The sequence below is a fragment of the Euphorbia lathyris genome, chromosome 2, assembly GCF_963576675.1.
Source record: "Euphorbia lathyris chromosome 2, ddEupLath1.1, whole genome shotgun sequence".
In the NCBI taxonomy this organism is placed as follows: Eukaryota; Viridiplantae; Streptophyta; class Magnoliopsida; order Malpighiales; family Euphorbiaceae; genus Euphorbia; species Euphorbia lathyris.
In genome coordinates, this window is record NC_088911.1 from 96973288 (window position 1) to 96984936 (window position 11649).

Here is an 11649-nt window from a genome sequence, read left to right on the forward strand (position 1 = left end):
TTTTGACTCCGTAATCCTCAAGCTGTTGCTTAATCCATAGGATTTGGGCGACACAGCTTCCAGCAGCAATGTACTCAGCTTCAATTGTAGACAGGGCAACTGATGACTGCTTCTTGCTGAACCAAGACACTAGACAGCTTCCAAGGAAATGGCATCCTCCAGAAGTACTCTTACGCTCTAGTGATGGGTCGTACGGCCTAGGTAGAGCTTATGAAATATATGTTATGATAAGTTCGTTATGCCTATGGGTGTGGTCTTCCTAAATGCTCTATCTCTACTAGACGCTACTACTTAGGGGCAAGTGTACCCCGTCGTATCAAGTAATAATCCGGTTAAGACCGGGTATCGAATCCACGGGATTTATAACTACAAGTATTAAACGACTCGGTTTTATACGTTATCTAAGCGGTGAATACTTTGAGTTGATTTAGGAAACAACTACAAACTACTCCTAACTATAAGTGAGACAGATTTATATAACGAAAACTCTACGAAGTGATATGGATGGTGATAAGTTATAAATATGATAAACAATGACTTCTAATATATACGGTTAATGATTTACTCTTGCAATGACGACTACGTGTAGTGTAACTGACCCGTGAAGTACTTAGACTGTGTGGTTCCTAGTCAAGGCGTGTCTAATGCTTGGGATTAGAAATTAGGGCCCGTAAGTTCCGTGGCTTGTCAATTCCTACGATTTCCGGTGCGTCACTTCCGGTAAGGCAACACCTATATGAATCCCTAAAGATAGCCCGAATGGCGTCGAAAATCGCGTTCCCCTACACAATAATCAATTACGGATATCAAAACAAGTAACAAACATCAACACGTATATAGCAAAATAAATCGTAAATCATATGTTATAAATATGGAAAGTGCAAATATGGAATACAACCAAGCCTAGTACATAGGAAGAGTACAAGCTAATTAGCAAGTGAAAAGGGAAGAATCCACCCTCGAAACTAGCTAACCGGACTTAAGGCCATCTCTTAGGACTTGGAGGTGGAACTCTCGAGCTTGGTGAACGGAGATGGAACGGAACTTTGATGGAATGCCGGAATAAACGAACAAGCTCTTAAGGTGGAAGAGTTTTTTCTATGTAAAATCTGAATCTAAAATCTAAAACTATATAGCCAGGACTCAATACATAAAATTCTAGATGTCTAAATGAGTGCTAGTCACTCTTATTTATACACATCAATCTAGGGGTAGAATTGTAAGTTCACAAGATACAAGCATGGAGATACATTATTTCTGCAGAATTCCCATGACACGCCCCGCGTAAGGTTGAGGACGCCCCGCGTAGTGGCCCATTTTGTCAATAATTTCCTGCATGTGGACCAATAGCAGAATTTGTTGTCTCAACCACGCCCTGCGTAGACTGATATACGCCGCGCGTGTTTGAGCTCCTGAGGTTTAATAGCTTAAACTATGCCCTTTACGTCATGCGTAGCCTGGAGAACGCCCCGCGTATATGAGTCCCTGGATCTTTTAGGTTGACAAACTCCTATATACGCCTCGCGTAGGGGCAGTTGACTTGGGAGACCATGCAGTCTGACTTTCATGATTGATCTTATAATCTCTGACTAGATGTCACACGCCCCGCGTGGAGGTTGATACGCCCCGCGTATCAGTGGGTTAGTCCCACATGGTGCCTGTGGATTGAGCAATTATTTCTGACTGGATGTCCCACGCCCTGCGTGGAGGTTGATACGCCCCGCGTATGTCGGTGGGATTTTGCTCCTTACTCATACCTCAAATACAATTCTCGAGAGCTGAGTTAGCTTGACGTTTTATTTTCTAAATTTAATCAAAAATAAAGACAAAGAACCGAAAACACGGATTTTATTTTTATTTTGTTAATTTATTAAAAACTTGTTATTTTTGTAATTAAACTTATTTATTTGGTCCTAAATTAAGCCGTAAACCACGCTAAAAGATAGGGGCAAAACGACCCTATCAACCTCCTCGGACTTTAAAGTTTTACTTGTCCTCAAGTAAAAGAAGTCGAAAGACAAAGGATTGAGATGATTAAGAAACAAACCTTCGGTTAGTTTTACCAAGTGCGTGATCCCATAGCTAAAGTTTTATGCAAAGTTTTCGGCAAGTACCTACGTAAACAAATGAGCGACCAAAACTTGTTTGAAACCTCCATGATCAAATTTAATAGGCAATATCAACGGGGGCCGATTATCTTTTGAGAACCTGATTGTACCTCACCAAGGGATTTCACTCTTACGCTCAAATTTTGGTGGGTCGGTGTTTTTGCACTCTCCTTTGCACTTACTCGAAGTCATTTTGAGTTTGCATTTTCATCCGGGTTTTTCCTCCTATGTCATGGTTTAGGCAATATTAAAAATGAACCCGGAGGGGGGTTGTAATGTGGGTGGCTTTTTAGTGGTTAAATTTTTAGACACTCGAGTTCAAACACCATTTTGATGATCGCACCGTGTTTTTATTTTGGCCTTAGCGAGTTCGTAAAATGTAACTCGAAATTGCTCGGGTGGAGCTTAAGAATGCCTTTTTGCTCTTTATTGTTTTTTTTTCTTTTTCTTTTTGTTTTGAGAGCGGCACAAAAACGATTTCGAAAGCTTACGGTGCTTACTTGTCAAGGCCTTGTCTTATTTCGGGTAGTTCTGATGCAATTTGATTTTGTTGGTATTTAAACAAGAGGAAAAAGGGTTAGATGTTAAAAAGGTATTAACAAAGATGTCGGTTAATAGGCTCGAGAGGGTTTCCTAGAGGTTAGTGAAAACAAGAAAAATGATTTAAGAAAAGAATTAGCCTAAGTGGGTTCGTTTTATCATCTATTGCCGTTTTTACCAAAATGAGTGTACTTAACCCGGTATTAGGTGCAAATTCTATGAATCGAGTGAAGTCAAAGCTCTCGAAAAATTATGAAAGAAATAGAGTTCTCGTACGAACTCTTTTAGGCTTAAAAATACCTCACAAAAATTTCGGGTTAAATTGTGTACGTTCAAGTTCTCGTCAAATTTTCAACTATCCCGTTTTTATGTGGTCATCCCACATATGACGAGTATAAGGCATCATACCATGAAAAGAATCATTAGTAACAACAAGAAAGAAAATAAATTATTCACAAAAAGAGAATAATATTTACAAATGCTTAGACTAACAATAAAACGTTTTTGTCTAATATTGCAAGAAAGTATAAATCCCCGGCAACGGCGCCAAAAACTTGATGGGTCGTACGGCCTAGGTAGAGCTTATGAAATATATGTTATGATAAGTTCGTTATGCCTATGGGTGTGGTCTTCCTAAATGCTCTATCTCTACTAGACGCTACTACTTAGGGACAAGTGTACCCCGTCGTATCAAGTAATAATCCGGTTAAGACCGGGTATCGAATCCACGGGATTTATAACTACAAGTATTAAACAACTCGATTTTATATGTTATCTAAGCGGTGAATACTTTGAGTTGATTTGGGAAACAACTACAAACTACTCCTAACTATAAATGAGACAGATTTATATAACGAAAACTCTACGAAGTGATATGGATGGTGATAAGTTATAAATATGATAAACAATGACTCCCAATATATACGGTTAATGATTTACTCTTGCAATGACGACTACGTGTAGTGTAACCGACCCGTGAAGTACTTAGACTAAGTGGTTCCTAGTCAAGGCGTGTCTAATGCCTGGGATTAGAAATTAGGGCCCGTAAGTTCCGTGGCTTGTCAATTCCTACGGTTTCCGGTGCGTCACTTCCGGTAAGGCAACACCTATATGAATCCCTAAAGATAGCCCGAATGGCGTCGGAAATCGCGTTCCCCTACACAATAATCAATTACGGATATCAAAACAAGTAACAAACATCAACACGTATATAGCAAAAGAAATCGTAAATCATATGTTATAAATATGGAAAGTGCAAATATGGAATACAACCAAGCCTAGTACATAGGAAGAGTACAAGCTAATTAGCAAGTGAAAAGGGAAGAATCCACCCTCGGAACTAGCTAACCGGACTCAAGGCCGTCTCTTAGGACTTGGAGGTGGAACTCTCGAGCTTGGTGAATGGAGATGGAACAGAACTTTGACGGAATGCCGGAATAAACGAACAAGCTCTTAAGGTGGAAGAGTTTTTGCTATGTAAAATCTGAATCTAAAATCTAAAACTATATAGCAAGAACTCAATACATAAAATTCTAGATGTCTAAATGAGTACTAGTCACTCTTATTTATACACATCAAGCTAGGGGTAGAATTGTAAGTTCACAAGATACAAGCATGGAGATACATTATTTCTGCAGAATTCCCATGACACGCCCCGCGTAAGGTTGAGGACGCCCCATGTAGTGGCCCATTTCATCAATAATTTCCTGCATGTGGACCAATAGCAGAATTTGTTGTCTCAACCACGCCCCGCATAGACTGATATACACCGCGCGTGTTTGAGCTCCTGAGGTTTAATAGCTTGAACTATGCCCTTTACGTCACGCGTAGCCTGGAGAACGCCCCACGTATATGAGTCCCTGGATCTTTTAGGTTGACAAACTCCTATATACGCCTCGCGTGTAAGGTGGGACGCCTTGCGTAGGGGCAGTTGACTTGGGAGACCATGCAGTCTGACTTTCATGATTGATCTTATCATCTCTGACTATATGTCACACGCCCCGCGTGGAGGTTGATACGCCCCGCGTATCAGTGGGTTAGTCCCACGTGGTGCCTGTGGATTGAGAAATTATTTCTGACTGGATGTCCCACGCCCCGCGTGGAGGTTGATATGCCTCGCATATGTCGGTGGGATTTTGCTCCTTACTCGTATCTGAAATACAATTCTCGAGAGCCGAGTTAGCTTGACGTTTTATTTTCTAAATTTAATAAAAAATAAAGACAAAGAACCGGAAACACGGATTTTATTTTTATTTTGTTAATTTATTAAAAACTTGTTATTTTTATAATTAAACTTATTTATTTGGTCCTAAATTAAGCCGTCAACCACGCTAAAAGATAGGGACGAAACGACCCTATCATCTAGCTTGTCCCGTCCATATTCAGCATCAGTGTATCCGATGAGTGTGAAGTCATTTGAGTTTGGATACCACAAACATGCATTAACTGAGCTCTGCAAATATCTAAAAATTCTTTTCACATCTATAAAGTGTGATTCTTTGGGGTTAGCTTGATATCTAGCGCAATAGCATACTGAGTACTGAATATCAGGTCTACTAGCAGTAAGATAGAGTAGAGAGCCAATCATACCTCGATATAACTTACTGTCTACTGACTTACCTTTCTCATCCGTGCACAGGACAATGTCAGTACCCATTGGGGTTGATATGGGTTTACAATCTTCCATATCGAATTTCTTTAACATTTCCTTGGCGTATTTAGACTGACTAATGAAGATGTCATTCTTCCCTTGCTTGATTTGAAGTCCAAGGAAGAATTTGAGTTCGCCCATCATAGACATTTCGAACTCAGTTTGCATCTGTTTACTAAATTCTTTGCACATAGATTCGTCAGTAGCACCAAATATTATATCATCTACGTAAATTTGTGCCAGTAGGGTATTTTTACCCTTTTTCTTAATGAATAAGGTTGTGTCAGCTTTGCCTCTGACATAGTTCCTGGTCAGCAGGAAATTGGTCAACCTCTCATACCAAGCACGAGGTGCTTGTTTCAGGCCATACAGGGCCTTCTTGAGTTTATAAACGTGGTTTGGAAACTTTGGATCTTCAAACCCAGGAGGCTTACTAATATATACCTCTTCGTTGATAAATCCATTAAGAAAAGCACTTTTGACATCCATTTGATATAGTTTGAAGTTCATGAAACTAGCATATGCACACAATATGCGTATAGCCTCTAACCTAGCTACGGGTGCAAAGGTCTCACCATAGTTAATGCCCTCTTGCTGACTATAGCCTTGGGCTACAAGTCGGGCTTTATTTCTAACTACATTGCCTTGCTCATCTAGCTTATTTCTAAAGACCCACTTAGTTCCTATGGTCTTTTGATTTCTAGGTTTTGGTACTAAATCCCATACCTCATTTCTTTTGAACTGATCAAGCTCCTCTTGCATAGCATTGATCCAATGTTCGTCGTGCTCAGCATCAGCGAAACTCTTTGGCTTATGTACTGAGACGAATGCAACATTGCTGAGATACTTTCTAAGCTGATCTCTTGTCATCAGCTTATTGTCAGCAGCATCAAAAATGGACTTCTCCGAATGTCCTCTTGGAATTTTTATTTCTTTGGGTAATGTTGAGTTGTCTGGAATAGGTGTTTCTACAATATCTGCAGGAGTAGATTGATCAGCAAAGGTAATTTCAGTTTTGTGCTTACCTTTGGACAGTCCTTGTACTGATGACTCAGGGGCTCCATTTTGATCAGCGGAAACTGCGCTTGGTTCATCTTCAGCGGACTGAGTTGTCTTTCCTGCAGGGTCAGTTTCATCGAACTCGATATGGACAGACTCTTCTACAACTTGAGTTCGTTTATTATACACCCTATATGCTTTACTGTTAGTTGAGTACCCTAAAAAGATCACTTCGTCAGCTTTAGCATCAAATTTAGCAAGATTATCTTTTGTGTTGAGTATAAAACATTTACACCCAAAAGCATGAAAGTAGCCAATGTTGGGCTTCCGTCCTTTCCAAAGTTCATAAGGGGTTTTCTTGAGTATAGGTCTAACTAAAGCCCTATTCAATATATAACATGTTGTGTGGACAGCTTCACCCCATAAGTACTTTGGAAGCCTATTTTCACTCAGCATTGTCCTAGCAATTTCAACTATTGTTCTGTTCTTCCTTTAAACAACCCCATTTTGTTGAGGCATCCTAGGAGCAGAAAAGTTATGACCAATGCCACTGACTTCACAGAATTCATCAAACTGTTGGTTTTTTAATTCTCTGCCATTGTCACTTCTAATATGAGCTAATCTTAGGTCTTTGTCATTTTCAAGCTTTTTAATCAATGTTGTGAACATCTCAAATGTTTCATCCTTGCTATTTGATAGGGGTATTTTACCCCTATCTTTTAGCGTGATTTACGGGTTGATTTTGGATAAAATAAATAAGTTTAATTACAAAAAAAAAGTGTTTTGATAAAATAAAGAAATAAAAATAAATCTCGTACTTTCAGTTAATTTTTCTCGTTTTTTGATTAGTTTAGGAAATAAAAACGTCAAGCTAACTCGGCTCTCAAGATTTGTATTTCAGGTACGAGAAAGGAGCAAAAATCCACTCCATACGCGGGGCGTATCATGGGATTTCTGCACCAAATAATGTTGCTCCATACTTGTGCTTTGTGAAATTACAAACTTGCCCTTGCTTGATGTCTATAAATAGGAAGCTCTTGAACTTCATTACGAACCAAGAAATAATTACACACTAGAGAGCAAACTATACTTGTTTTGTTACTTCTTGTAGTATAGATTCAGTTTTTGTAGCTAAACTCTCCACCTCGAGAGCTTGTTCGGTTGTTCCGGCATTCCATCAAAGTTCCGCTCCACCATTCGTCACCAAGCTCGAGAGTTCCACCTCCACGACCTAGGAGACGGCTTTGAGTCCGGTTAGCTAGTTTCAAGGGCGGATTCTCCCCTTTTACGTGCTAATTAGCTTGTACTCTTCCTATGTACTAGGCTTGGTTGTATTCCATTTATATACATTTCATATTTATAATTTCATGATTTATAATCTCTATTTCCCTTTACGTGTTAGTGTTTGCTACTTGTTTTGATATTGATAATTGACTATTGTGTAGGAGAACGCGATTTTCGACGCCATTCGGGCTATCTTTAGGGAGTTATATAGGTGTTGCCCTACCGGAAGTGACAAATCGGAAACCGTAGGAATTGACAAGCCACGGAACTTACGGGCCCTAGTTTCTAATTCCCCCGCTTTAGACACGCCTTGACTAGGAATCACGTAGTCTAAGTGCTTCACGGGTCGGTTTTACTATACTTAGTCGTCTTTGCAAGACTAATTTACTATCCGTATACATTTAGAGTCATTATTTATCGTGGTTATAACTTATCGGTACTCATCCCACTTCATAGGGTTTTAGCTACACAAATCTGAGTCGCCAATAGTTAGGATAGTGTGTAGTTGTATCTTACTTCACCCCCCAAAGTAATCGCCGCTTAAATAACATACGAAACCGAGTCGTCTAATACTTGTAATTATAAATCCCGTGGATTCGATACCCGATCTTAACCGGATTATTACTTGATACGACGGGGTACACTTGCCCCTAAGTAGTCGTAGTGTCTAGTAGAGCTAAGAACATTTAAAAGATCACATCCATATTCATAGCACATTCACCGCAATACACATTTAATCATCGTAAGAAAAGCTCACACTAGGCGCCGCACTATCAAGTTTTTGGCGCCGTTGCCAGGGATTTATAATCTCCTACAATATTAGACAAAAACGTTTCATTTTTAGTTTAAGCATTCTTTTTGTATAAATTGTTTATATATATTTTGACTAACATTATTCTTTCTTGTTGATAACCTTTTATACTTCTTTTTACTTTATGCACACCCGATCGAAAAGTGATTCTCTTATTCCTATTGATCTCAAAATTGAACGTACTCTTTGTAGGATTCGAAAAGAGAGAATGGCAAACCCCAACGCCGAGGTCAACCAACCCGACGGAAACCAAAGGCCACACGTGAACAACATCCGCGGGGGAAATGATACGGGTTCGATGATGGAAATCCTCGCTCCGCATCGCCCCCAAAATCGTAATGGCATTGTCGCTCCCATGATCCCGGCCAACACATACGAGATCAAGACCAAAATGATCCAATTGATACAACAATGTGGTCAATTCGGAGGGGAACTCCATGAGAACCCCAACGAACATTTGGATAAATTTCTTATGTGTGCCGATACCTCTCGGCAAAATGGTGTTCCCGTTGAGGCTGTGAGACTGAAATTGTTTCCTTTTTCATTGACAGGACAGGCGTTGGAATGGCTACACTCATTGGAGGCGGGATCCATCACGTCATGGGAAGAGCTCGAAAAGGAGTTCCTTTCCTACTATTTTCCGCCGTCCAAAACAGTCAAGTTACAGACCGATATCACATCCTTCAGGCAGTTGGAATGCGAGGCCCTTCACGCAGCTTGGGCTAGGTTCTAGAAGTTGCTCCGAAACTGCCCCCACCATGACATCCCAAAGCACGACTTGGTAAGCACTTTTTACCACGGGTTAACTCCCACTAACCGTGCGACTGTTGATTCCGCTGCAGGTGGGATCTATTTCGGAAGTCAGCTAGTGAGGCCTACGAGCTCATTCATGAGCTCGCGAGGAAAAGTGTGCAATGGCAAGAGGATCGGCTTGCCGGCCCGTCGCGACACCAGACGTTCGCTATGGAGAAAGAGGCTCCGAAAAGCTCCATAGCAGAAATGAACAAGAAACTTGACTCGTTGATCGCCCAATTGAGCCTCAATAAAAGTGTGCAGGTCTTGATATGCACTCACTATGGTGGATACCATGATGCGTTTAATTGCCAAACCGGTAGCCCGTTCGCCGGCGATACCGAAAACGTAAGTTATATAGGAGGCAACCAAAGGTATAATTCCCATCCGAACTCCTATTCTCACCACAATAATAATAATAATAACGGCGGATGGAGGCCTCGGAACCAATACCCGAACTTATCATATGGCAATAATAATAACGTGTTGAGGCCCCCATCCGGCTTTGAGCAAGAATTTCGGGAAAACGGGCTCGGGCAATCACAAGCCACGCCCGGTAATCGGAACGCTCCACCTTCCAACAATGTACACGACCAATCGGTCACGTCCTTGTTGAAGGACATATTAACCCGTCTTTCCGATAGCGAAGTGTTTTGCAGGGATCTTAGCCGCCAGGTGGCCCACCTAAACCGTCAACAACAACAAAAGGACACTAGGAACCCTCCCGGGGAACACTGAACAAAACCCGCGAGGTAAGAATAGGGAATCCGGACAAGTGATAACGCTCCTCAACAATAGGAGTTCGGACCCGTCAAGCTCCAACGCGGACGTCTTGCAATAAGCCGCCATATAAGAAAGTTGAGCTACTTCGACTCAAAATGTAGCATCGGTTTGAATTCCTCGAACCACTTGTCTATATGTATTATAAACGTTATCTCTTTTCTTTATTTTGCATTATTGTTATTTTATTTTCATCTTCATTTTTACTTTATTTTATTTTCCCCCATTTTCTTTTATTTTCATAAAATCAAAAGAAAAACAAATCCCACATTAATCCAAAACCCTTAAAATACACGGGGCATACAACCCCTTGCGTCCCGCGTAGTTGTGTGTCTGCCCCTTTTACTTAATAAAGGACATACTACGCGCGGCACACCTGAATTTGCGCCCCGCGTACACGTTACTCATTAACACTCTTGTTTAATAAGTGCCACGTAGAGGACACGCGGGGCGTACCCTAGGGTACGCCGCACGTATCCTCGGGGAGTTGTGAATCACAACTCCCCATGGCAACTCCCTCTCTCTCAAACTTCCCATCACTCCTCTTCCCTATACAACTTTTCCACTTCCACACTCCACCTCCTCTTCGACCCAATCAATTTCCATCCTTTCAAATTCAAATTTTCAACTTCCCTCCATAATAAATTTTCATTAACTACCTCCTTAATTACAAATTAATAAAAATTAAAAAGAGTCATAAATAAATCATAAAAATCATAAAATCAATTAAAAATCATTAAACACTCATAAATCCAAAAGTCAAAAAATCAGAAAATTACCAAAAACCACAAAAATCCTTCATCTTCCGTTCTCATACGCGGGGCGTAACCCCATTTACGTCCCGCATCTCCGCCCTTTTTGTCATAAAAAAGGAGCATGAGGTCCGATACGCGTGTGTTAGGCATGAAATTGACTAAGATTAACAGATAATTTATAAGGGAATTCGGGTAATTTTTATATCATTTTGTAAGGAATAAGGGCTAATTAATGTCCTTGTGCAGATAAGCAAAGAAAAATGCTAAACTCGCTGGAAACAGCTTGTTTCGCTAATGCCAATGAGGAGTGGAGCCTTACTTATGTCCAGCGGTTAAACGCCGGATTATCCAATGACGGACAGCGACAGATCGTTGGTGGCAGTGAAAGGAAAGCGGCAGGAGGGGCAGGTGAAAGTGTGTGGCGATGGGATTGCCCAAAGTAGCATGATGATTTGAAGTCTCACTCCCTTGAGTATTCAAGGGTTGATCTAAAAGTTAATCATTTCTTTAGTTTGATAATTGTAGTAAGTAGCTGACTTTGTTGTAAGAAGGGTACGAAAGTTGTACCAATTTTGGACAGTCTCGGTCTTTTCCCTTTAAATAGGAAAAGCAGAGAAGGTTTAGGGATCGGATATTTATTTTCTTAGCTTTAGTTTTTTAACAAGTAGAATAGAAGGAGAAGAGAGCTCTCATGGAGTCTCAAGCTGTAACAACAACCTTCCTCTGCTCACTGCTCGATATGAGTGAGTAGACATTTTGAATGGGCACGGTATGGCCGGCCCGGTGATGTAAGTTTTACAACGTTTTAATGATATTTAGTATTTTGCCAATGTTGTGATCAATGAGGATTTAACTTTCTTGCGTAAGCATGTATGTATGTGTTAGATGAATGTTAGGACACTGCTTTCATCTTCACCGATATCTCTATTG